The sequence below is a fragment of the Rhinolophus hipposideros genome, assembly GCF_964194185.1.
Source record: "Rhinolophus hipposideros genome assembly, chromosome: 25".
Taxonomy (NCBI): Eukaryota; Metazoa; Chordata; class Mammalia; order Chiroptera; family Rhinolophidae; genus Rhinolophus; species Rhinolophus hipposideros.
In genome coordinates this window covers 1,803,020-1,827,321 of record NC_138071.1, presented here as the reverse complement: position 1 = coordinate 1,827,321, position 24,302 = coordinate 1,803,020, and the positions used below count along the sequence as shown (strand labels likewise).

General features: G+C 35.5%; 1 protein-coding gene across 3 annotated transcripts in view; it reads right to left on the bottom strand.

The window, feature by feature from the left end:
• Positions 1-24,302, bottom strand: part of FOXP2 (forkhead box P2) — a 632,923-nt gene that overhangs the window by 537,804 nt on the left and 70,817 nt on the right. For 2 of the 3 annotated variants that reach the window (XM_081038544.1, XM_081038543.1), the window contains exon 2: positions 6,251-6,395. The exons of the other annotated variant lie outside the window; for it this stretch is intronic. The gene's annotated coding sequence lies outside the window, so the exon portion shown is untranslated. The remainder of the gene's footprint in view (positions 1-6,250; positions 6,396-24,302) is intronic. 3 annotated transcript variants of the gene reach the window in all.

The following is a 24,302-nucleotide window of genomic DNA, read 5'->3' as shown; positions in this document are numbered from 1 at the left end:
TCTTAAAGCTATCATTTTGGATTCTAGAGTAAAGAGACTCTTTAAAATAATTTTCAGTGAAAAGCATTTGTAACCAATTTGCCCAGATTAACAAATGCTTTTGTTATAGCTTATCTGGGATGACTGATGAGTGTTTATTTTAGGTGAAGATTTCAGATCTTAATACATTTGCTACCTTTCAGACAAACATAAAATATATTCCATATATAGAAAAACAGTACATAATTAATTGCAAAGAAAGATAATTTAGGCCTTTTAAGTTGTATAATAATAAAATCGTTAAACATTTAAGAGAGTTCAGCAGAAATGACCCTTAAGTCAATATCTACGGAGAATACATACCATCCAGCTACTTTTTAATACCTGAACCAAGACCAGTTCATTGTTCCTTTGTTGTTCCACAGGACTATAATGAAAATGGAGCACGTAAGTAGTCATGTTTGCATGGGTAGAACTGCCAACTCTACAAAACCAGATCATCGATACACCCATTAAAAAAAGTTAATTGATCCAAGAATACTCAGGCCCCTGTCCCAGATATCAGTCTGCATCATTAACTTGGAAGTGAACTCAATGGATAACACACTAGTTCTTTGAAGACATTTGGAGATTACCACCTATCTATTTTATGTTTAACAAGAAGTTTTGTCTTACCCATCTTGTCCTTAAAACCTGAGGAAGTATAGAGAAAACACAACTTTTAACTATATAGTTTGCTTTTTGTTTTTATAATCACTTAAAACCACGAGGTAAGGATCTCTGACACTTAGCTTGATAGATTTTTATCCTTGCACTTAGCATTCTGTTTCTGTGTTACAAACTTCTCTTTAGTATCTGAGAACAGCTAATTCGTTAAGACTTGAGGCAGTCATTCAGCAGTCACAAGACACAAATTCAGATAAGATATTTAGGCAAGATATACAATCTGCTTTTGCTAAAAAGCCTACATCATTACAAAAGAACATGGAGTATTACACCTCATTTTGTTGAATTACTGTTCTACAAAGATTCAAATCAGTTATGAACACAGTTGTACAAAGCTGACCCAAGACTAAAGTGTTGCTCTTTAGTAAAATCTAAATCATATGAACATCAATTTTCCAGAAAGATTCAATTCCTACCTTGCATTTTTGTCTTGTTAAAACTGACACATCTCTTTTCAGATATTTAATAAATAAATAAATTATCGTGTTTACCATACTCTCATACATATTCTCAAGTTGATCAATGGACATCTTTTTGAACTCTAATCAAAATGTCGTAGAGTATCATTCTCTGAAATACATGTTGAAGGTAAAAGAACTTCTATTGCCTTCTGAGTATTTGCTTTAAAAATCATAAATATTCTTTAGATCTTCTATTAAGAATTTATAAACATTCAGGTAGGTTAACATAAAGTTACAGAAATACAAAAGCACAAAGAAATATGTTTTTAAATATTTCCATGTAGTAATAGAATCCATATTTCCTGAACTCCAGCATTATAGGCTTTTCAGAAGAATTCTCTGCTTTGGAACTTAACAAATTGAATAAATGGCTACATATAGCACATTGCTGTATATAATGTAATATGCATGTACATACCGGGGGTGCAAAAAAAATTTTAAGATATACACATTTTAAGATAACATCTCTTAAAATGAATGTATATTTATTGGCGCCCTGTTTATTCATATACATAGATAGAGGTATAAGACAGTTAGAGAGAGATATGCAGATGGATATAAATACAGAGAGAGAAAGAGACGAAGATAAATATACATAGATGTGCATATAAACATATACATACAAACATACACACACATTTATTTATACACACACACCCCTACATATAGAGGGATTAAAGGGCAAGAGAGGGACCATGACCCTTAGTTAAGTGTCTGCTGCATGCCAGGTATTTTTTTATATTTGATTATTTAACCTCATATAACCCTACAAGAAAATTTTTTTCATGTGCAAAACTTATCCAACATCAATTAAAAAAAAAAAAACATGTGAGAGAGCAAATGTTTGAACTTAGGTCTGTCAAATGCGCATGAATGTGCGCACATGCACACACACACACACACACACACACACACACACAAAGCAAAAATGAGATTCTTTCCTCCATGGTATAAAACAGGCTTTAGATAAATTCTACGTATTTCTTTGTGTCTGTCTCTTCAATTGAGAAAAAATAAAATTCACTCTGGCACGATGAAGAAACATCGTTGTTTTTCAAACAAAATCTGATTTTATACTCCAAATTTCAATATGGCAAAGCACAAGTTACTACAAAGATAATTCATTGTTGAATATGTTCAAAATGTAATTTTTTGGTAATCTGGGCTTTGTCCAAGACAAACCAAATTCGTAGATATTTTACAAATGCCAAGTTTTCAGAAAAACAAAAACAAACAAACAAACAAGCATTTTCCCTACACATCTGTGGAGCCTAGCAATATCCAGAGACTCAAGAGAGGGACCTTTTTATATTTCATTTTTATGAATAATAAATTCCTGTTTTTGTTAATGTCAACTAGTTAAGATTATATTCACTCCATGGAATATTAGTCAATAGAATATAAGAAAAAAAGAACGTAAGGAGGAAAAAGAAAAAGGAAGAAAGAAAGAAAAGAAAATATTTAAAAGGACCAAAAAGAAGTCCGTATCTGCTATTTTTAAACTGAAATTATATTTGAAAATTTCTATTCAAAAAAAGAAAACAAAGAGTATCTTGTTTTTCATTTCTTGTATAACATATAACATACTAATGTTAAAATTAATGAATGTACCCTTTTTTGATGGGCTCGTTCACTCAGTGATATTCCTTTAGGGTTCCTCCATGCCTTTTTGTGACTTAATAGTTCATTTCTTTTTGTCACTGAATAACAGTCCTTTGTATGGATGTAACACAGTTTGTTTATCCATTTACCTATTGAAGGACCTCCTTGTTGCTTCAAGTTTTGACAGTTACGAATAAAGCTTCCATAAACATTCTTGTGCAAATTTTGCATGGATATAAGTTATCAGCTCATTTGGGTAACCACCCCAGAGCACAATCGCTGGACTATATAGTATGTATTGTATTTTATGTATGTTTAGCTTTGTTAATAAATTGCTGACCTATTTTCCAAAGTGACAGTATTCCTACCAGCAATACATCAGTCCTTGTTGCTCCACATTACTGGCAGCATTTGGTGTTGTCTGTATTCAGAATTTGAGCCATTCTAATAGGTGTGTATAGTACCTTAATTTTGAAATTTGCTAACTAAATACATATTGAGCATCTTTTAATATGCTTATTCGCCATCTTTAGATCTTCTTTGGTTAAATATTTTTTAACTGGGTTATGTTTTTGTATTGTTGAATTCTTTGTATATTTTGGATACAAGTCCTTTATCAGACATGTTTTACAAATACTTTCTTCCAGTCTGTGACGTGTCTTCTCATTCTCTTAACAAGTGTCTTTCTCAGACCAGAAGTTTTTCATTTTAATGAAGTCCAACTTATCTTTTTTTTCTTTCATGCATTGTGCTTCTGGTGTTTTATGTAAAAAGTCATCACAAACCCAAAGATTACTTAGACTTTCTATCTTATCTTGCAGCAGTTTTATAATTTTGCATTTTACACTTAGCTCTGTGATACATTTTGAATTCATTTTTGTAAAAGCTATAAAGTTTGTGTCTAGATTTATGATTTTTACATATAGATCTCCAGTTGTTCCAGTACCACTGTTTGAAAAGAGTGTCATTCTCCACTGAATAGCCTTAGTTCCTTTGTCAAAAATCAGTTGACTGACTATATTTGGGTCTATTTCTGGGCTCTCTATTCTGTTCCAATGATACGTAAATTATTTCATCAATATCATATTGTCTTGATTAGTGTAGCTTTATAAAATGTCTTGAAGTTGGAGAGTGTCAGTCCTCTGAATAGTGAAAAACTGTGTTCACTATTCTGGGGCTTTGACTTTCCAAATAAACTTAAGAATCAGTTTATCAATACTCAAAATAATTTGCTGGGATTTGACTGGGATTGTGTTGAATTTACAGATCAAGTTAGGAATAACTCAATCATAATCATACTGAGTATGCCGATTCATGGACATGGACTATCTTTCCATATATTTAGATCTTTGATTTTCTTTCATGAGAATTTTGTAGTTTTCCTAGTATTAATGTCATACTCATTTTGTTAGATTTATACTTATGTTTCTCCTTTTGGTGCTAACATAATGGTATTGTAGTTTTAATTTCAAATCCCAGTTGTTCATTGCTGACATACAGGAAAGCAAATGACTTCTGTATATTAGTCTTGTTTTGTGCAACCTTTCTATAATTGTTTATTAGTTCCAGGAGGTTCTCTAGGTTGATTCTTTTTTGGGACTTTCTACATAGACAATGCCATCTGCAAATAGACCATTGTATTTTTTCCTTCCCAATCTATTTGCCTTTTATTTCCTTTTCCTCTCTTACTTCCTTAGCTAGGACTTCCAGTATATTAAATAGGAGTGGTGAGAAGGGATATCCTTGCCTTTTTCTTGATCTTAGCAGAAAAGCATCTAGTTTCTCATCAATGCCTTTTCCTAAAGCAAATATCCATGCAACCACCAGCCTGATGAATAAATAAAATGTTGCTGACATACCACAAACTATGAGAGCCTCCCCTCCAATTTCTACAAGTTTACTATTTACTTTTCTTGTAGTCACTTCTTACATCACTAAACACTATAGTCTAGTTCTGGAACTTTATCTCAAAAAAACATATAGTATTGTTATTTTGTGTTAAGGCTTTTTTACTCAACATTATATTTACGAGATTCAATCATTTTATCATTGTATACTTTAGCTACTATTGCTGTAGAGCAGAGGGACAGCAAAATTTTTCTGTGAATGACAATATTTTCCAATCCTTCAACTTCAAACCAATAAATGAGTGTTCACTGCTAACCCATCAAATTTTTAAAGTTTCATCACACTTTTCAATAATAAAAATTGAAGTTTTAAATGAAGACCAATTGTTTCCTGTCAGTAAAAGTAATGATGTTTGTGGTCTTCCACCAAGGTGTTTCCATCTAGTTCAATTATAGAAAAATTTGAACTGAACCTCTAAGACCAAAACCGAGAAAATTTCTTTTTAATGTATAGTTTCTGCTAAATTCAAGAATCCTAACTCACAATTATTGATTGTCAAGAATGGCCACAGTGTTTTGTGGTTTTATCAGAAAGTTCCAAACAATGAGCTTAAACATCAACCTAGAAATTACGGCGATTTCTCCCTGAAGACTTCTGTGTCACTACAGATAGTATGTCAATAAGAATATCACCTTCAAAGCCTGTAAAGATTCATGTTTCAATTTTGGAGATAATTCAGGGAATGTATGATTTGGTTGTATTCAACTCTAATAAGGATTAATTTTCTACTGCATAATTCAAAATTTTTAAAATCAAAACAATACTCTATCACTGAGTTCTTTCCAGGAGAAACGGAAAAGTATCAATTGTTAAGTCAAAGGTCTGACAGTTAAGTCATTACGTCACATATCAAAAGGATGATGCACTAGGTAACTTCCAGATAAAAGTGGTGATAACGAGAAATTTCTTTCCAAATAATGTTTCCTAAACATTGCCTTTAATTACTACTCTTTCTCCCAAATTCTGAACAGTAACTGAGTTCTGTGTTTCTATATAACCATTAACACACATCTTTTAAATTCTTCCTAACAGGAAATCTGTCTTTCCAGTACACTGAAATGACAAAATTTAAATATGTTTTTTAGTAAATTACAAATATGAATTCAGTCCAATTCAGTTTCACCATACAAATTAAATAAAAGGATTTAATGTCTCTTACTGGAAGGTGCATTTAAATGGAAACAAAAAGATAGTCTTATTCTCAGATGTGAAGAAAAATAAAAGAACCACAGTTTAGAGCAAAAAGGAGTATGATGGCACAATTACATATATTAAATCAAAGGAAGTTACCTTGTTTTTATCAGAATACTCTCAACATTCTTAACACTTCTCTATCAGTAGATAAAATTGAAATTAATCCATTTTGCATTAATTATTATTATTGCAAAGTACCACCTTATATTATTACTTAGAAAATGTTAACACAAATAGAAATATAAAAGTTACCAAGCAAAACACTATAAATTTTATAGTGAAGAAAAATCCCAATAATGTTGTCATACCATATTTTTCTACTAATACTTGAATAGCCACAAAAACTGAGGGATGAAAAGTATAGAGTACAGATGACTTACATTTGGAGGGTTAGAATTTAATTCTCTCTCCTAGGATTGAGGAGTATTATTCTTTGTGCTTACAATGCTCCTTTCTCCAGGGTATTCTTCTACTTCCAGAATAGGTCAGGACAAAGCTTCAACAGACTTCTATTATTTGTTTGATCTAGGGGGAAATTATACTTTTAATCAATTATTACAAAATGCATCAAACTTTTTTCTTACTGTAGTTGGGGGTGGGGGCTTCTCATTATTTTCTGTTGGATCCAAGGTGAACAGAGAAAATAGGAATTGCCATTGTTGAATATTATAATAAATAAATCAAGTACTTTAAATTAACACCACTGAAAGAAACCCACATCTATCTTCTTTTTCATTTTTATGGCTAAGCAGCATAGCAAGAGAAAATTAATATTCAAAATCCAAATGACTACAAAAGCCTACTCAAATGTATTTTTAAAAGACTTCAACACAATTTTGCAAATCCATGAGTTTGAATGGACTGCAGAGACGATTAGGTATCAAATATTTTTACTCATTCATTTTAACGTCTTAGGGCTAAAGAATTACAGGATTATTAGAAAACTGTAAAGTACAATCCATTTTTAAAAATTTAAATGGAATAATAAAAAAATGATCATTTCAAGAGCATGAGACAGACAAGAAACAGATGGCAGAGGTCTGTAAGGTAGGGCAAGAAATCTGGAGCCAGAATTTCCAAGATGGCACAAAGGTGGGGAACTGCTATTCAAACAAGGCACGTTGGTCAAATTAGAGTACATTCTAAATTTGGTTTCATGCTAATTCTCTAACAGCTGTAAAACACAAAATGCAACATATCTTACCTTTACAAGAAATGTGATGTAAGATTGTCTGACCTTTTGGTATATACATTCATAATTTTAAGAGAATTAATTACAATACACAAATTTTATCAAATGTACAATTCTAATAATGGATATTTTCTGCCTCATTAAAATAAACATTAAGATAATTGTGTTCAATTTGTGCCATACTCTGGACCACACCTTCTTGCCTTATCTTAAAGTCATTCATACTGCTTTTCATTAAATAATAAATTAGAACATAGGGGGAGCATTTGGAGAAAAATTAGAAATAAAATATAGATGTTCTGGGGTATTGTGTCTGCTAGTACTGTAAAGCCATTTTTTGCTCAGAACTTAAGGCTATTACACTGTGATTATTATTTTGTAAAGAATAGTAAGAAAAGAGTAAACAAATGAAGTCAATCAATATCTGTATCAGAATAGCTAAGTACAAAAATCAAAATATATATGGGCAGAAAAGTACTGGTTAAGTCATTGATCTGATCACAAATTGATACCTGTGTGATCCCCTTCAGTGTTTAACCATTACAAGTGGTGCTTGTGATCATTTACCTGGCATACGTCAAAATTATTTCGAAGTGAAATAAAAACACAAATTCGACTACACAAAATTAAAGCTATTGAAGGAGAAAACTCAATCAATACTACATTTTAGGATTATAGAAAATTATGGTTTCTTTTCAAAAGATTCAACTAATCTTAGCCTAATTCAATAATCTTACCATTAAAACTTATCAACGTGTACTTTCTATATGAGTATCTCCATAGAACTTTCAAACATAGATACTTTTACTTTTGTTTCTGAAACACAGAAATAGTTTTGCTGTATTTTGGGTCAGTGAAGATCAATGAAAATTCCTTTAGAGACGCCTTTTGAACTGACAAAGTATGAATGATTGACATCAGCAACAAATACTTTTTGTTGTCCTGGACTGACATGCCATTTACAGCAATGCCTATGCTAATTAATGCCATACATATCTACCAGATGTGTCAGAGAAATATGCCAGACCCTTCACAGAATATAGCTTGAGTGTTGCTAAAATTACATTATAGATATGGAAATGCATCCTTTGTGATAAGGAACTGACCTCTCGCTCTCCCTCCCTTTTCTTTCTATACACAGGCGTACACACACACACACACACACACACACACACACACACAATTATTAGACTACAATTTCTATACCAGAAAATGACCCACTTATATGTACAGTTACCTATACCTTACCGTTTCCATCGATAAAACACTTTTTTTTACAAAAACCAAACTCTACCTTGCAAAGTCCAAACACACTATAGTCCTAACCCTAAAAACTACGTTACATAATGAACTAGTTGAAGTCTTCATAACACTATCATCATGTCACTTTACCGTATTACATTGAAATTTTATTCCCAGATTCTGTCAACTACCCAGGTAGATAAATGAAAACTATGTATTAATCATCTTCTTTTCCCCATTCCCTAGAACTTGGTACATAGGGGGTAGCAGTATTTTTTTTTAATAATCAGTTAAATTCAGAGAAGTCATCAAAATTATGTATAGCATAATATACAAAGAATTATTAATGTTGTCAACTAAAACCCTTGGTCATTAAATCAGACAAACTGGTCAATACCTCATCTCAGTATCTGACACACTGCTAGCACTCAATTAATGTGAACCTTAATCAGGCTGAGCACTCCTCCTGCTTGGGCAGGTACAGCTGTGGTTCATACCCACTGAAATGATTAACAGCTACCCCTTAGCTTTGCAAAAGTGTACAAGGGTGGGTAATAACTGTATATATTCAACCAAGTATCATTAACTTATTATAATTTATCATTTGATTATTTCCTTTTATTAACAAATTATTATTTTTCATTTTTTGTTTTCTATGATGCTGTTACACGAAAAATGATATTGTAAGGATTAGAGTGAACAAGATTCTATTCTCTTTTATGAGATTTTTATTAAAAATATAGCTAACACACAATATTATATGAGTTTCTATGAGTCTGTTTCTGTTTTGTTTGTTCATTCATTTTGTTCTTTAGATTCCACATATAAGTGAAATCACATTGCATCTGTCTTTCTCCGTCTGACACTCCACTCAGCACAATACCCTCCAGCTCCATCCATGCCGCTGCAGATGGCAAGAACCCATTCCATTCCATGGCCGAGCAATATTCCATTGTATAAGTATATATATTGTCCGTACAAGTATATTGTTTGTATAAGTATAAAGTATAAATATAATTATTGTCTGTATAAGTATATATATTTTGTCTGTATAAGTATTGCTATATCGGATTTTTTTTTTCATTTTCATGAAATAACTTTTCCATTCCTTTACTTTCCATCTCTGTGTCTGTCTATCTGAAATGAGTCTCTTGGAGGCAGCATATGTAAGGGTTTTGTTTTCTTATCCATTCAGCTCTCTTGTCTTGTGACTGAAGCATTTAATCATTTACATTTAAAGTATTTGTTGATAGATATACAGCTATTACCAATTTATTATTCATAATTTTAATCTTTTGTATTTTCCCCCCTCTTAAAAAAGTCCCTCTAAAACTCCTTGTAATACTGATTTGGTGGTGACGAACTCTAGCTTTTTCATGTCTGGCAAGCTCTTTATCTGTCCTTCGATTTTAAATAATAGCTTTGCTGGGTACAGTACTCTTTCGTTGTAGGTCCTTGCTTTTCATCACTTTGAATATTTTGTGCCAACCCCTTCTTGCCTGCAAAGTTTTTGTTGAGAAATCAGCTGACAGTCTTACGGGGGCTTCCTAGTAGGTAACTAACTGCTTTTCTCTTGCTGCTTTTAATATTCTCTCTTTGTCTTTAACCTTTGCCATTTTAATTATGATGTGTCTTGGTGTGGGCCTCCTTGGGTTCATCTTGTTTGGGTCTCTCTGCTCTTCCTGGACTTGTATGTCTATTTCTTTCACCAGGTTAAAATGTTTTCAGTCATTATTTCTTCAAATAGGTTTTCAATCCCTTGCTTTCTCTCTTCTCCTTCTGGTACCCCTATGATGTGAATGTTGTACACTTGATGTCCCAGAGGTCTCTTTAACCATCCTCATTTTTGTGGATTATTTTTCCTTTTCCTTTTTCACCTGATCCGGGTGCTCCAGGAGTGTCCCTTATGTGAGTTGTGTATGCCCTCCTGTTATAGTTGCTCCTTGATTGCTATTAGAATGTTAGTGGGTGGGACTAACCATCAGGCTGACAGGCTGTGGGGTTTGGCCACGTCACAGCCTATGGGTTGCTGTGAGAGGTGTTTACCCACTGAATGGGATTCACCCCAGAGGGCTCTGGTGAATGTTGAGACCACCCCCCTATGGGTGTGCCACTTGTGGGGCTAATTGGGTGGTGCTCTACTGCGGTCAGAAGCCAACCTCCAAGTATGTTGGCTCTAGAGCCTCTTCAGAGGGGCTCCAGTGTAAGCACAGGTAACCTACTCCCTGTGACCAGCCAGGGACTACCTGGTAGGAGCTACAAAGTGATCCATGGTTGTTCGCTGACTGTGCTAAAGATGGGGGCACATGGGAGAGGCCACCCTGTGAACTGAGGATGTCTGCCACCAGTACTGTGTCTGGGTTAGCTCCACAAAATGCCAGGACACCCTGAAGCCTGTTGCCACCTGCCGGCTCCCATAAGGTTCAGCCACTGATAGAGCCTCATGCAGTATGTGAGTCAGGTTAGGCAGTGTCTCCGGGAGTCACTAAAGATGGAAGAGCTTTGGTCGTCAGTTTAATGTGGACTCTGGTTTGGTTCCAGTGGAGCCTGGAGCAACTCAGCAAAAGTCTGAGACCACACTGAGGCCAGTCGCCGCCTAGATGGGGCCCATGGACTCCAATAATTTTCCAAGACTAAGTGCAATGTGGGCGGGGCTGGCTGCTCGCATGAAAGTGCCTCTGAGTTGGAGGAGTTGGGTGGGGCAGGACCCCTTTGGAGCTCACCACACCAATCAAACTCAGCTTTGACAGTTCAACATAGGAAAGATGGTGCCCACTTGCTGGCTGCATGGGAAGAAGAACCCATACAGGAAAAACGGTCACGGTTCTCAAGCCCTTGCTCCACAGCCGTACACGTGTCTCTCCTCCATATGCCTCTGATGCCCCCCAAGTTACTGCCCTTCTGCCAGAGCCCAGGGTGAGTGCCTAGAAGTGAAAGAGTCTGTGTGTGAGCCCTTTAAGAGGACTTTGGGTTTCTGTCACCCTTCTGTGCCACCCGAATGGTCGGAATCCCCACTGTTTCTTAGCCAGATTATGTAGGAACTCCTTTTCCTGGCACCAGTGCTCTGAGCTGGGGCGCTGGGTGTGGGGCTGGGATCTTCATTACTCCAGGGGGTGAGATATCCCTCCTAATTCTCAACTGCCACATGGAGGTTTGGGGCCAACCCATTTGGTGTCTCCGCCCCTCCTCAAAGTTGCTTCTTCTTTATATCCTTAGTTATTAAACTTCTGTTCAGCCAGAATTCTGATGGTTCTCCTGGTTGATTGTTCCACAATTTAGTTGTAATTTTAATGTGTTCACAGAAGGAAGCACACACAGTTTTATCTACTCTTCCATCTTGAATTTCCTATTCAAGATTCTATTCTTTTAACATTAATAAATTCACATAGATGGTCAAGGGTTTACTAAATCTTCACATCATTGAAGCTAAACATTTTATCATCAGCATAGAAATCACCTCCTAGCTGACAAATCCATTGTGACTTCTTAATTATTGGTTACCTTAACTCCTCTAATTCATTTAGTTTATTTTTTACTCCCTTCTTGTTAAAACTCTCCCTGTGGCTTCCATGATACCATTCTTTCTTGATTCCTCTCCTACCTCTCAGACATAGTTTTTAAAGTCTCTGCTAGTTCCTATTCTTACATGTACCTCCTCAGTGTCAGTTACCCTTTCTTGTCATCTTCTTTTCTTAATCTGCATTCTATTTCTTGCATCAATCACCATTTTTGCAAATAGTTCCCAAATTTGTATATCCAGTTCATACCTCGCTCCTGACCTGCAGGTTTCACATTCCTACTGAATATACAATGTATCTCATCCCCCTTGTTCTAGTCTTAACTCCCTCTAATCCACACTCCACAACGCAACCTAAGTATAGTGTACATTTTTTCATTTGTTTGCTTGTTTTCTGAAATGTAAATCTGATAGTATTCTTCCCAGACCAAAGAAGCAAGGAAGAGTTAAGAAAAAAGGGAAGTCCTACAGAGGACTCAAAGGCAACAGCACACAAGAGGGAAATTCCAAACCCACTATAGTAATATCTCCTTTAAATCCAACCATATTTCACTTATAAAAATTGTTGTATCTAGAGGTTAGGTTTCAAGGCAAATATTTATAGAAAGAATAATATTATAAACATCAAATACATCACCAGAATCACAAAGTAAAATACCCAAACAAAAGTATAAAGCAACTTGGTTCAAGATAAAAGGAAAGTTGTACGGTACTTAGGAAAAGTCTAAAGGGTGGTTTTATCCCCCATCAGATTACTGCATTTCATGTGTAGAAATGCAGGCTTAGTCCTGGCAAATGTGAATTTTTAAGAGAGTTTGGAAAAAACTGTGTGTGTGTGTGTGTGTGTGTGTGTGTGTGTGTGTGTGTGTGTGAGAGAGAGAGAGAGAGAGGGAGGAAGAGAGAGAGAGATCTAATTTTTAAAATTAAAAACTAATTTTATATTAAAAATAATAAATGTCAACAAATTGGGCTGGCCCGGTGGCTCCCGCGGTTAGATCTCCGTGCTCCTAACTCCGAAGGATGCCAGTTCAATTCCCACATGGGCCAGTGGGCTCTCAACCACAAGGTTGCCAGTTCAATTCCTCGACTCTGCAAGGAATGGTGGACAGCTCCTCCTGCAACTAAAATTGAACACAGCACCTTGAGCTGAGCTGCGGCTGAGCTCCCGGGTGGCTCAGTTGGTTGGAGCGTGTCCTCTCAACCACAAGGTTGCCAGTTCAACTCCCTCAAGGGATGGTGGGCTGCGCCCCCTGCAACTAGCAATGGCAACTGGACTTGGAGCTGAGCTACGCCCTCCACAACTAAGATTGAAGGGACAACAACTTGACTTGGAAAAAAGTCTTGGAAGTACACACTGTTCCCCAATAAAGTCCTGTTCCTCTTCCCCAGTAAAATCTTTTAAAAAATAAAAAATAATAATAATACTTGCAAGCTCTACAAGGGACACAGACCACCCCTTTTTAACTTCAAGGTTAAATTGATGGTTAGCCTGTGACCTACCACCGTGTATAATATGGTTTTATCAAGGAAAGTCAGGTCTGAGTTCTGGACAATCAATACAAAAACCTTTTGGTATACAATCCATTTACATTTTGAGAAATGCTTGCTGTTTAATTTTACCTAAAATAGCCTGTGAATACAATGTTCTATCCTCTCTTTTGCTCAGCTCTTTACTCTCTACTGCCTCTTAAACATCTTTACTTGAATATTCTGGTTCTGACACATCTTCAAATTAATAATGGCTTATATACCTTCAGAATCTTATCTCAAACCTTCTCTTTACTCAAGAACACCCAAGTTTTCTTAAATACATACCAAAAAATACCAGATATCTCTACAAAGCACCTTAAAACAACACTGTCTCTTCTACTTCTACAATGATAGTCTTTTCCCCATTTACCAAATGACAATTTCAAATTTATATTCCGCACATCTACCAAATATCTTCAGACATCTATATTCCCATTAATCTTTGCAGAATATAGCAGACCTAACAAAGCTGTCCAATATACAATATTTTTAAAAATCTATTGGACTGCTATAGGGGGAGAAGTGAAACACATTAGCACCTAAATTCAATAAATTTGACGTCAAAACATGCAAATATTTGCCTGGTACCTTTTATTAGAGTGCATCAATTAGTGTTTAACAGAAGGCAGGGCTCTTCAATACTTATGCAATAAACCAAAACTTATTTAACCTAAAGCCCTTCATCTTGGTATCAAATCTGCCTCTCCTTTACTTTGTTCCACTAAGTCTTTTTTGCATTCCAGAATCAATCTGAACATTTCAGTTTGCCTTTTTCATCCTTTAAAGTCTAAATTTGTTCCACCTAGAATGTCTCACTCCTCTCAAGTTCTATTTGTCCAAATTGTACCACACCTTTCAAGCCTCGATTCAATTACCATCACCTTCGCGAAGCACTTATTTTCTTAGCCTAAATAATCGACTCACATAGCATTTTCTCTACAACTTCCCATTGAAAACTGTTCACTTAATCTACCATGTAATGCGTTGGTCCACAAACCTGATTTCTCACATTTAATTAAAAACTCTCTGAAAACAGAGAATATGTGTTATTCAACTGTGTCTTTCTTAACATCCTACCTTTATTAAAGGAAGTACTGAATGATTTGAAAAGGAATGGTGAGCAAGGTAGAAGCAAAGGTATGGTATAACTCAAAGAAAGACAGTTATGTTAAATTCTCTTAATCTTTTATGTTCATCAAATTCCACGAAATTATCTTCACTACCATTATTTTCAAGTTCTAAATAAACCTTTCAAAAATATGTCTGAGAGGAGACAACCAAGTCATTATTTGACCTACTACTGTAGAAAATGTACTAGACAACATCAAATAAAATACTTGGTTTTAAATACCTACTCTGAAGTCTGAATCAACATTAAAATTTAGAACCCAAAACAAAATTATAGGTTTTTTTTGGTGAAAATCATGTTATATGACAATTTGTTTTAAATGATATAAGGACAACTAAAGTAATTCTCTGTGTCTCATGGATAATGGAATCAAAACTTGCATACCCAACAAACTGGGGTCACTGAAGGAGTCGATAAGAATTAGAAAGAGAAGTACAAAAGTATATTCCAAATTGTAATTGTATTGGCAATAAATTTTAAAAAGTGGAGTATTTACACTTGAATTATTTTAGGGAAGATAATTTACTACATAAACTTTGGGTCAAGCATGGCACCCGACATCCTGTGAGTTGCTACTGAATGACCAGGACCTTCTAACTGGGAAGGAAGACTGAGCACTTATGAATCACGCCCCACAGTTTACAGCAGAAATTCATAGGAAAAGGTAATTTGTCCAAGATCTCAGTGAGTGTAAGTGTCAGAGATAGGACTTGAGCTCAGTATAAACAACTGTCCTAACCCAGCAGTCTATTCTTTTGAAACCAATGCAAGCAAAATTTACTCAAAATTTTGTTTATATATATAAATGTACACATGATATTTAATTTCTCTACAAATATTTCAAAATAACTACTTGCCATTAACATAATCAAAATCAGAAAATACCAATATTCTGTGTACATGTTGTCTACAGAATATGCTTATTACAACACGCTTAGGTTCACATTAAGCATATCTCACTTATGTATTACACATGTTTATAACCAGAGAGTCAAATAAGGATATCAGACTTTCAAAACCAATAATCTTCCATTCTCAAAAGGGCACGACCAATATCAGCATCAATAGATTCACATTTAAAGGAGATCTACTCATTTTGTGCATAATTTCTGAGCAGTTGATTATATATTAACTTATTTATGAAGTGGGGGAAAATGTCAGAGCAAACAAGCAGGAGAGGGAAATTAAAAAAAAAAAAATACTACCTTATCTATATTGCCCTGACAATTCAGTTTGGACCACAGTATTTTCTAAATGTACCCTATTCAGAGCTGGATATGTAATTACCTTTAGTTCATAGTCTAGACATTAATGCTTTCATAGTATTTAAGACTCCTTGTAACATTCTTGCAGCTCTAAGTAAGCAAGGCTAACTCTTGACCAGATAAATTAGCAAAGAACGCAATAAAAGCTGCAATAAAAGAACTTTATCCTACAAACCTTCAAGTTGCTGCTAAATGAGATTTCTTTGAAATGCAGATCAGTTGAACTAGATTAGTGAATTTTAGCTCCTGTCAACATCATAACAAAATACAAATACAATTGTTCACTGGCCTTATCTCCATGCTTCCATCTGCTGCCTTGTTATTTACTTTCCTTGATTTACTATGCAGATCTAAATAAGGCACATCAAGGAGAGCTTACAACACAATGGCTTCTTAAGCTTTACATCAAGGTATTTGAAACTGAAGCCAGGAAAGTGCTGCCATCAAAGACATATCTCTAATGAACTTCCATATCAGAGAAGGTTTGGTATTTAATACTGCTGTGAAAAGAAAGAGCTACAAATCAGAATGGCCTATGAAAGAAAATGCCCACAAATCTTGATGAGATTAGCACCTCTGAGAATTAATATCCCAATAAAAATGATGTCTGGTACCTTGAAGAGTTAACTTCCAACCTTTGCAAATATAATGCACTATGTCAAGAGCAGGGAAATCATTTGACAAGGTTAAAAGGTCAGGGAAGAATTTTTAATCCCCCCCCTCCCCCAAAGCTAGAAAACAATACTTTTCACGCCTGCTTATTGTAAATCCATGTCAGAATAAACACACTTCAATATAATTAACACAATTAACACCTTTGTAACATTACTTTCTGTGTCATATGCATTTGGCATTATTTTTCAAAAAGGAAAATTAGGAACAACTTCACAGCAAAGTAATATAACCTAAAATGACATCATGCAACATTTGTTCATCAGCTCTAGTATTTCCCTTTTCTTCCTCACTGCAATCTATGGCAACACAGAGTAAAATCTTTAGTCATTTTGAAAATCCTGAGGTGCCATTTTATTATACGCCACTACCCTTTTAAATAGATACAGTAAATAAGGAATTTCCTTCCACCTTCTCTCCATTCCTCAAAAATTGTTTTCCTACTTTTATTTCTAATATGCCGGAACTGAACAAGACTATAATTCCTAAACATTAGTGAAAGTTTCCAAGAAACTGCCTGCATTGCTGTTTGACAATTTCTTCCACATAAGCAGTAAAGTCTATAAACAAATTATATTTTTTTAAAAGAAAACATTTCAATCATTTATGTCGTTCTGTAGCAAGGGAAGATCCCACAAGCGCGTTCTGTTCAGTGGATCAATCGGCTCCAAACCAAAGTAGACATCGTGTAGGCTGCAGTGCCTGGAGAGCCTGCTGCAGGCTCCGCAGGAGATGAAAACGGAGGTGAGCAGTGGATCAGGGCCCCGCGTAGCAGTTGGTCGCTTCTGGGCACGGCCAACTTCACAACTACCCCACAGTAGGGACAGACAGCAGACACCTTCCCTGCTCTTGCCTAGAAACAGAAACTTGCCTCTCTACCCTCGCTCGGAATTACGGGCAGTCTTCCAGAAACAAAGCCCCAAACAGAAGTAACCTCCCAGGACTACACAACAGAAATCACAGTTGTCTTTTGCTGGATTTCATTTCATGTAGGCAATGTTCCAGACTTATTTACAACCACAAGAGACTGTTACCGCTTCTTGTTTAATGAAATGACAAAACAACAGATTTGCATATGCAAAAGCAGGTGCTGTAACAGGTTTGACTACTTTTGACCTAAAGCATGTAAAAGAGGTTTATCTGCAACAACTGTCTCAAAGGTATTAGTGCTCTGACGGCTGTCACAACTCCACCATCTGGAGACGTGTGTGGTCAAAATGACAATATGAATTACAGCTGATCGACACACCTGCCCTCATCTCCATACACATGTTGAATTCCCAGGATGTGTCATTCCGGCCTATTTTACCTATCAGTCCTCAATGAGATAGCTAACATAGGAATGTTGACATGCAAAAATTGTATTCAATTGGTCATTTCAGAACAGTACTTTTTTCAGCATGCTGACATACTGCAACATACCAGATACTAAATCTTAGCGATAGTGTTTTTTTATAGAGCAAGGTTTTCACAGGATTAATAATTATAATTGCTGGCATAACTGTTGGATTTCTGCTACCTTAACTGTTTTCCTTAACTATTTTTATATTCAAATTTTATTTTTAGATCTTAAAAATAATGAAATTGTGTCTATGAGTTTCTAAATCTTTCTTACTTTCAGCTCCAATTTAGACAAATACATTTTTCTACTAAGGTTACAATTTTCTTTAAGATAAAAGGCTACTTTTCCCCTTGCAGACGGAGGTAAAGAACCCCTCATTGAACAGAAAGACTTGATTTTGAGTTATATTATATTTGCAGGAAGCACCATATGCCCCAACCTCCAACTTCCATGCTCTTTCTAAGGTCTAATTTGTTTCTCAGGTGACGTTATAATCACAAACCTACAATGTCTAGATAATCTTAGTGTTACATGAAAAAAAAAGCAAGCTATTTCCTCATTTTCTTTAGAAACAACAAGTTAATCTCAAACACAAAAAGTTTGTAAAGGTAAAACAACCTTTGAATTATAAATAAAAGAACTTGGTGCCACATGGTTGAAAAAAGAAAATAAACACACACACACACACACACACACACACACACACTAAAATTAATTAAGACCAAAAATCTTGAAAGAACAGAGCAGCATGAAGTGCACAATTTTTGAACTGACCTAAAAATAATAAACTACTTCTCAAACAGAAGGTTTACAAAAATCAAATTTAAATCAAATAGCAATTTATTACAAAAATTATCCTTTCAAATTTGAGTGAAATATATCCACTTATTTTCAATCTTTTTGCAATTTCAACTGTATATTTTAAATTTTTGTTTTAGCCTCCAGTAACCTTAAATTTTTGCTGCAATAGTACGACTTTGTTTGTTTGACTGTGATTTTGTTTGTTTGCTTTTTCATGATGGGGAGATGGTATCTGAGCATGGGAAGGAAGAAAGAAAATCTATACCTGCAGGCAACTGGCTTAAATTTTTCCTTTGTTTTTAACCCCCTGTTTTGTCTTGTTGCTAAAACAGTTAAGAATTAAAATACCATTTAGAGGAAAAAGCAAGGGTGTTCAGTGGCTGTTTCTAACAACAGAGATATCATTGTTAGAATCAAAGCCTTTCCAATTTTTTAAAAACTAAAATTATTTACTCAATAGGTTGTAACTGCTTTTTCTGAGCCACAGTAATCCATCATGTGAATAAATATTTAGACAATATTTTAAATGTGTACGATGTACTTGACGGAATGCCACAATTCCAGGCTGTCATGTAAATACAATCTGATCAAAAACATTCTGCTTGTACAATAAAAGCCCAGCTAGAAACACAATAGTTCAGCCAAGGAGAGAAAATTGATATCGAGGAAAACCTCAACAGTGTAAAGTGACATAAACCACTGCAATTTTAAGAAGTTTAGAAAGTTGTTTTTGTTGAAGTAGACATCATATAAGAATACACACCTATTTTAAGCAGGTATTAACAAAACTTCCTAAAAATTTACCATTTGTGAATAAAAATGATATATTTATTTAATAAGCAAAACCATGAAGAAAAAAATAGAATGGCACTATATTTACTAACAAGGAACAACTTACAAAAGCAGAATATATCAAAGTGTATATGTTTATATTACCATCTGTGAAAAATGACATATCAAGATACATATATTTACATATACATCAACTATTTCTAGAAAAATACCAAGAAAATGGTTACTGTGATTGCTTCTTGAAAAGGGGAAATGGATACGTAAGGTAATGCTTAATGAATACATACATATAAACCAACACCAATTACATGGCACATGGAGGGTCAGCTGTCCCAGGCCGTACCCTATTTTGTTAGGGTGGGGAGTGTAAAACCATGACTATCTCTTCATACCCTTAAAGTAACTGAGGCACAGCAGGCTTCGAGGTACTGTGTATTACCTGTTTTTAATAATTAGATTAAAATTGAACAAGCCATATACACCATTTAAAGCTTATCAGTAGAGAAAGCGATCTTAATATAGCTATTCAGACTTTTTGCAGTTTATTTTTTTAATTAGTACCTGCTAGATAATCTAATTGCATATTAAATGGTGCTCAATTAATTCCGCAATCTTTCCAATTTAAAAATGCTTCTGATGATATTTACAGACTACACATCAAGAATCCTCAAACCAGAGTTCCTTACACCATGTTTCACTGTGATATGTGTACATCCTTAGTATTTCAAAGGATTCAAAAAAAATTATTTTTTTTCAGTCAAGAGAAGGATACTAAAATTAGTTCAAATATTATCCATGATTCTGCTATATTCTAAAGTAAAAAAAGTAGAGAACAGACACAATATTTTTGTTTTCAACATATACTTATATAAAGCAGGTAAGTCAAAGGTCTCACTTGTTACCTTAAGAATCTCCAGCTAATATTTAGTTTTATTTGATTGAAAAAAATGGAAAAAATACTGTTTTATTTCTTTAATGAATGCAATTTATCAGCTAGACAAAAAATAATCAAAGCATAGTGGGAATTCATAACAAGAGCAATTATTGGTGGTTGTTAAAGGTCTAGGGCTGCTGACGTTTCTCTAACTGCAGAAAGTAGTAGCTGCGTGCTCAATAGTACTTCTATATAAAGAAACTAAGATCTGACTTTACTGAGCCTCGCAGAATGCCTATCCATTTAGCGTGTTTTCATGGTGGAACTACGTAATGCCTTGTTATTAGTTGTTGTAGAATAAGCTTGTGTTAACCACTTATTATGTGTTTGGCAATTGTTTATTTCTAATATGTGAGACGATGGTGGTGTTCCAAGGAGAAGGAAAGAAGTCAAGACCAGCATTCAAAAAGTAGTAGGTAAAAGCCTGGATCTCAGGAAAAAAAAGATAAGGAGGAGCAGCTCTGCATTACTAGAATAAAAGGATGGATTTAATACTTTTCCCAAGGGGAGAAACATCCAATATTCCAGGAAAAACATACGGAGGATTCAGGGACATATGGATATGTAAGGAGTTCTTAGTACTGACTCCCATTCTGCCTTTAATGCCTGATCGTACAGTCGAAAATTTGCATGTACATCACGTCCAGAGACTGTGTTCAGCACTAAGAATCCAAAGACACAGTCCCACAGGCTACATAAAACCCGGGGGCAGAGGTGGAACTGGGGGACAACTGGTGTCAAATATTAATTGCATGATAAGAGAAACTGAAGAAACTGTGAGCACAAGGATGAGTACAAAGTAATCCAAACAAGGAAGAACGAAAATCTGAACGAGGACTGCAGCAATACAAATTAAACAAACAGGACATATTTCAAAGCTGTTCATAAATTAGTGACCATTCACTGTGATTGACTAAGGTAAAGAAACTAAAGAGGGAAAACTGAAAGTGGCTTTCAGGTTTTTTGGCTTTGTTATATGTGATAGATATCCATGTCTTTCAACAAGGTAAGAAATGAACCAAGAAAAGCAATTTACCAGGGTTTGTACTTGATGTGGAGCCTCTAAGACAGCTCCCAACGGACCCCTCCTCTGGTATCTCTACCCCATAAAGTCTCTCCCCCTGGGTTGAGGGCTGGACTTAGTGCCTTGCTTCTAATGAACAGAACATGGCAAAAGAATGGGTTGTCATTTCTATAACTGTCATGTGCTCACTCTGATGGAAGGCAGCTGCTATGCTGGGAACTACCCTATGGTTCAGCCCACAAGTGACAGGCCAGCAACTTTCCTATAAATGGCACAAAAATACTGTGGCAATATTCTTCCAATATTCAAAAACTATAATCTGATTCAACAAAAGAATCACTCACACAAGTGATGAATTAGTTAAGTTCCAACACACATCTTTATTATTTTACTTACATCTTTCCCTTCAACATAGGCAAATTATCAATGAACATTTATCTTGGAACAAAACACATTTGTTCATCATTTGCCACCATAAGTTGGCTGCAAAAATCAATGGAAACATTCAAAACCTTTGACATGCAAATTGAGTTTTCTTGAGTTAAGAATACAATATTTTATAGTAGCAAATGTCATCATTTATATGTGTATGCATTCCTGCCTTTTATGTGTTTATATCCGACACTGGCCAGATTCTGTAGAGTAGTAACTTTCACTTGTTTTATAGCCAAAGGGTAACATAAAGTAAACCTGGTAGCTCTTAGACTTAACCAGTTTATCTGGATTCAGAAACTAACTCAGTCATTTCTCCTGGTGGATCTGAACTGGTACTACGTAACCCTATTAGTTACTTAATAAACACATGTTGAATTGGCATGAATTGATTGCTCTGCTTTATCACCCAGAGAGCTAGTAGGATTCTAAATCTTGGAGAGTGACGTGAGTAGCATGAGAGTGTTAGAGGACAGCCAGGTCTCTCCCTTTGGAGCTTCAGCAAATTGGACAGCTAAAATTCAAAGGATTCCCTCTCAACACACAAACACAACTGAGAAATCTGCACACTGACACATCTGAACTTGGGTATATCTGAGCAAACAGCAGAGACTGGATGGGGTAAGGACAGAGACAAAAGTCATGTACAGTCTAGCACATGCCATGACCCAAGAGTCAGAGATCACAGGAAATGGTCAGGGTGCAAACCCCACTGGGCAAACTGGAAGGGCACACACAGTCATGCAGCCACCCAGCACACACTGAAGCTGGGCCCAGGGTCAGGAACAGAACAGGGGTGCAAAGGGTCGCAGTGTTCCACAGCCTGGGACATCACCAGACAAAGGATGACACAGAAGCAGAAATCCGCCCACAGCGTCTCCCTATGGCCTGCCTGGCCTTACTCGGCAAATCACAAAAGGGCTAAAAAGAGACTTTCCAGTCTAAGTGGTCTGTATTCACTGTGGCTAAACCTATTGGAAAGAACAGAACTTCAGACACATAAACCTGCTTCCTCAACCCACCCCCACACAGCCCTCCCCTACCCATTGCAGCACAGCCTGGCTGAGGCAGCTGGGACAACACAGAGCAACTCGACTGCAGTTTTTGGCTACAGAAATGCAGTGCTGGGAACACAAAGGAAATCCATAGCCTGCCTCTCACACTCCACGGGAGTAGTGCCCCAGGACCAAGTCAACTGGGACATAAAGGGGATGCCCATCTGCTCAGGGAAGAAAGGGCATTTTTCACAACCAAGGCAACACCGCTGGACAGAGATCCCTGAAGCCCCTACACTGCACATAAGAGAAAAATTAAAACTTGCACTTCAGCACCACCTACTTGAAAACAAAAGAAGGACCTCTACATATCAACCTGCTAAACACTGAAGTGTCAAACACTTAAAAAAAAAAAGAAGAAGAACAAGAAAAGTTTTCATTCCCACAAATGCCCATGCAGAGAAACAATCCATCAAACATAATGAATAACCAAGGTTAAAAGGAAAAAAGGAATTAAGAAAGAAAATGAAAAAAAAAACTCAAGAAAATTAAAGACATGGATTACTGTGATTTAAATGACAGAGAATTCAAGATTGCAGTTCTGAAAAAACTTAATGAGATATTAAAAAAACTAAGAAAAGCAATTAGATGAGCTGATAAATAAAATCAACAACCAAAAGGAGTACTTCACCAAAGAGATTGAAACTGGAAAACAAACAAACAAACAACAACAACAACAACAAAAACAGAAATTCTGGAGCTGAAAACTCAATAAAGGATATGAAGAATGAACTAGTGAGCTTAGGAAATAGACATAGAAGATAGATAACTAGAAATGACAGACAAAAAAAGAGAGAGAATCGAGAGTTGAAAAAAAAACATGAAAAAAAACTCTACAAGAACTATCTGACTCCATTAGAAATAGCAACATAAGAATAATGGGTAGACTAGAAGGAGAAGAGCAGGGGAAGGTAACAGAGAGCCTACTGAAACAAATAGTCCATTAGAACTTCCCAAACCTATGGAAACAACTGGATCCATGAATCCAAGAAGCTAATAGGACACATAATTATCTCAAACCAAAAAGGCGTTCTCCAAGACAAATTATATCAAAACTGTCAAAAAGTAACAACAACAAGGAAAGAATTCTCAGGGCAGCTAGAGAGAAGAAAATGGTAACCTATAAAGGAAACCCCATTATATCATTATCAAATTTTTCAGCAGGAACCCTGCAAGCTAGGAAGGAGTGGAATCAAATATTCAAATTATTGAAAGAGAGAAATCACCAGCGAAGAATAAGACATGAAGCAAAGTTATCCTTTCGATATGAAGGAAAAATAAAGGCTTTTCCAGACATACAGAAGCTGAGGAAATTTACGACCACAAGACCAGCAGTACAAGAAATGCTGAAAGGTACTCTTCCACCTGAAACAAAAAGACAAGATGATAGAAAACTATGAGGAACTAACAGACAGAAGAAGGTAATTGCAACTGTTGTTCACAAAAGGACATTAAAAACTTAAATATAACATTAAGATTAAAGGAGATAAAAACATTTAAAAATA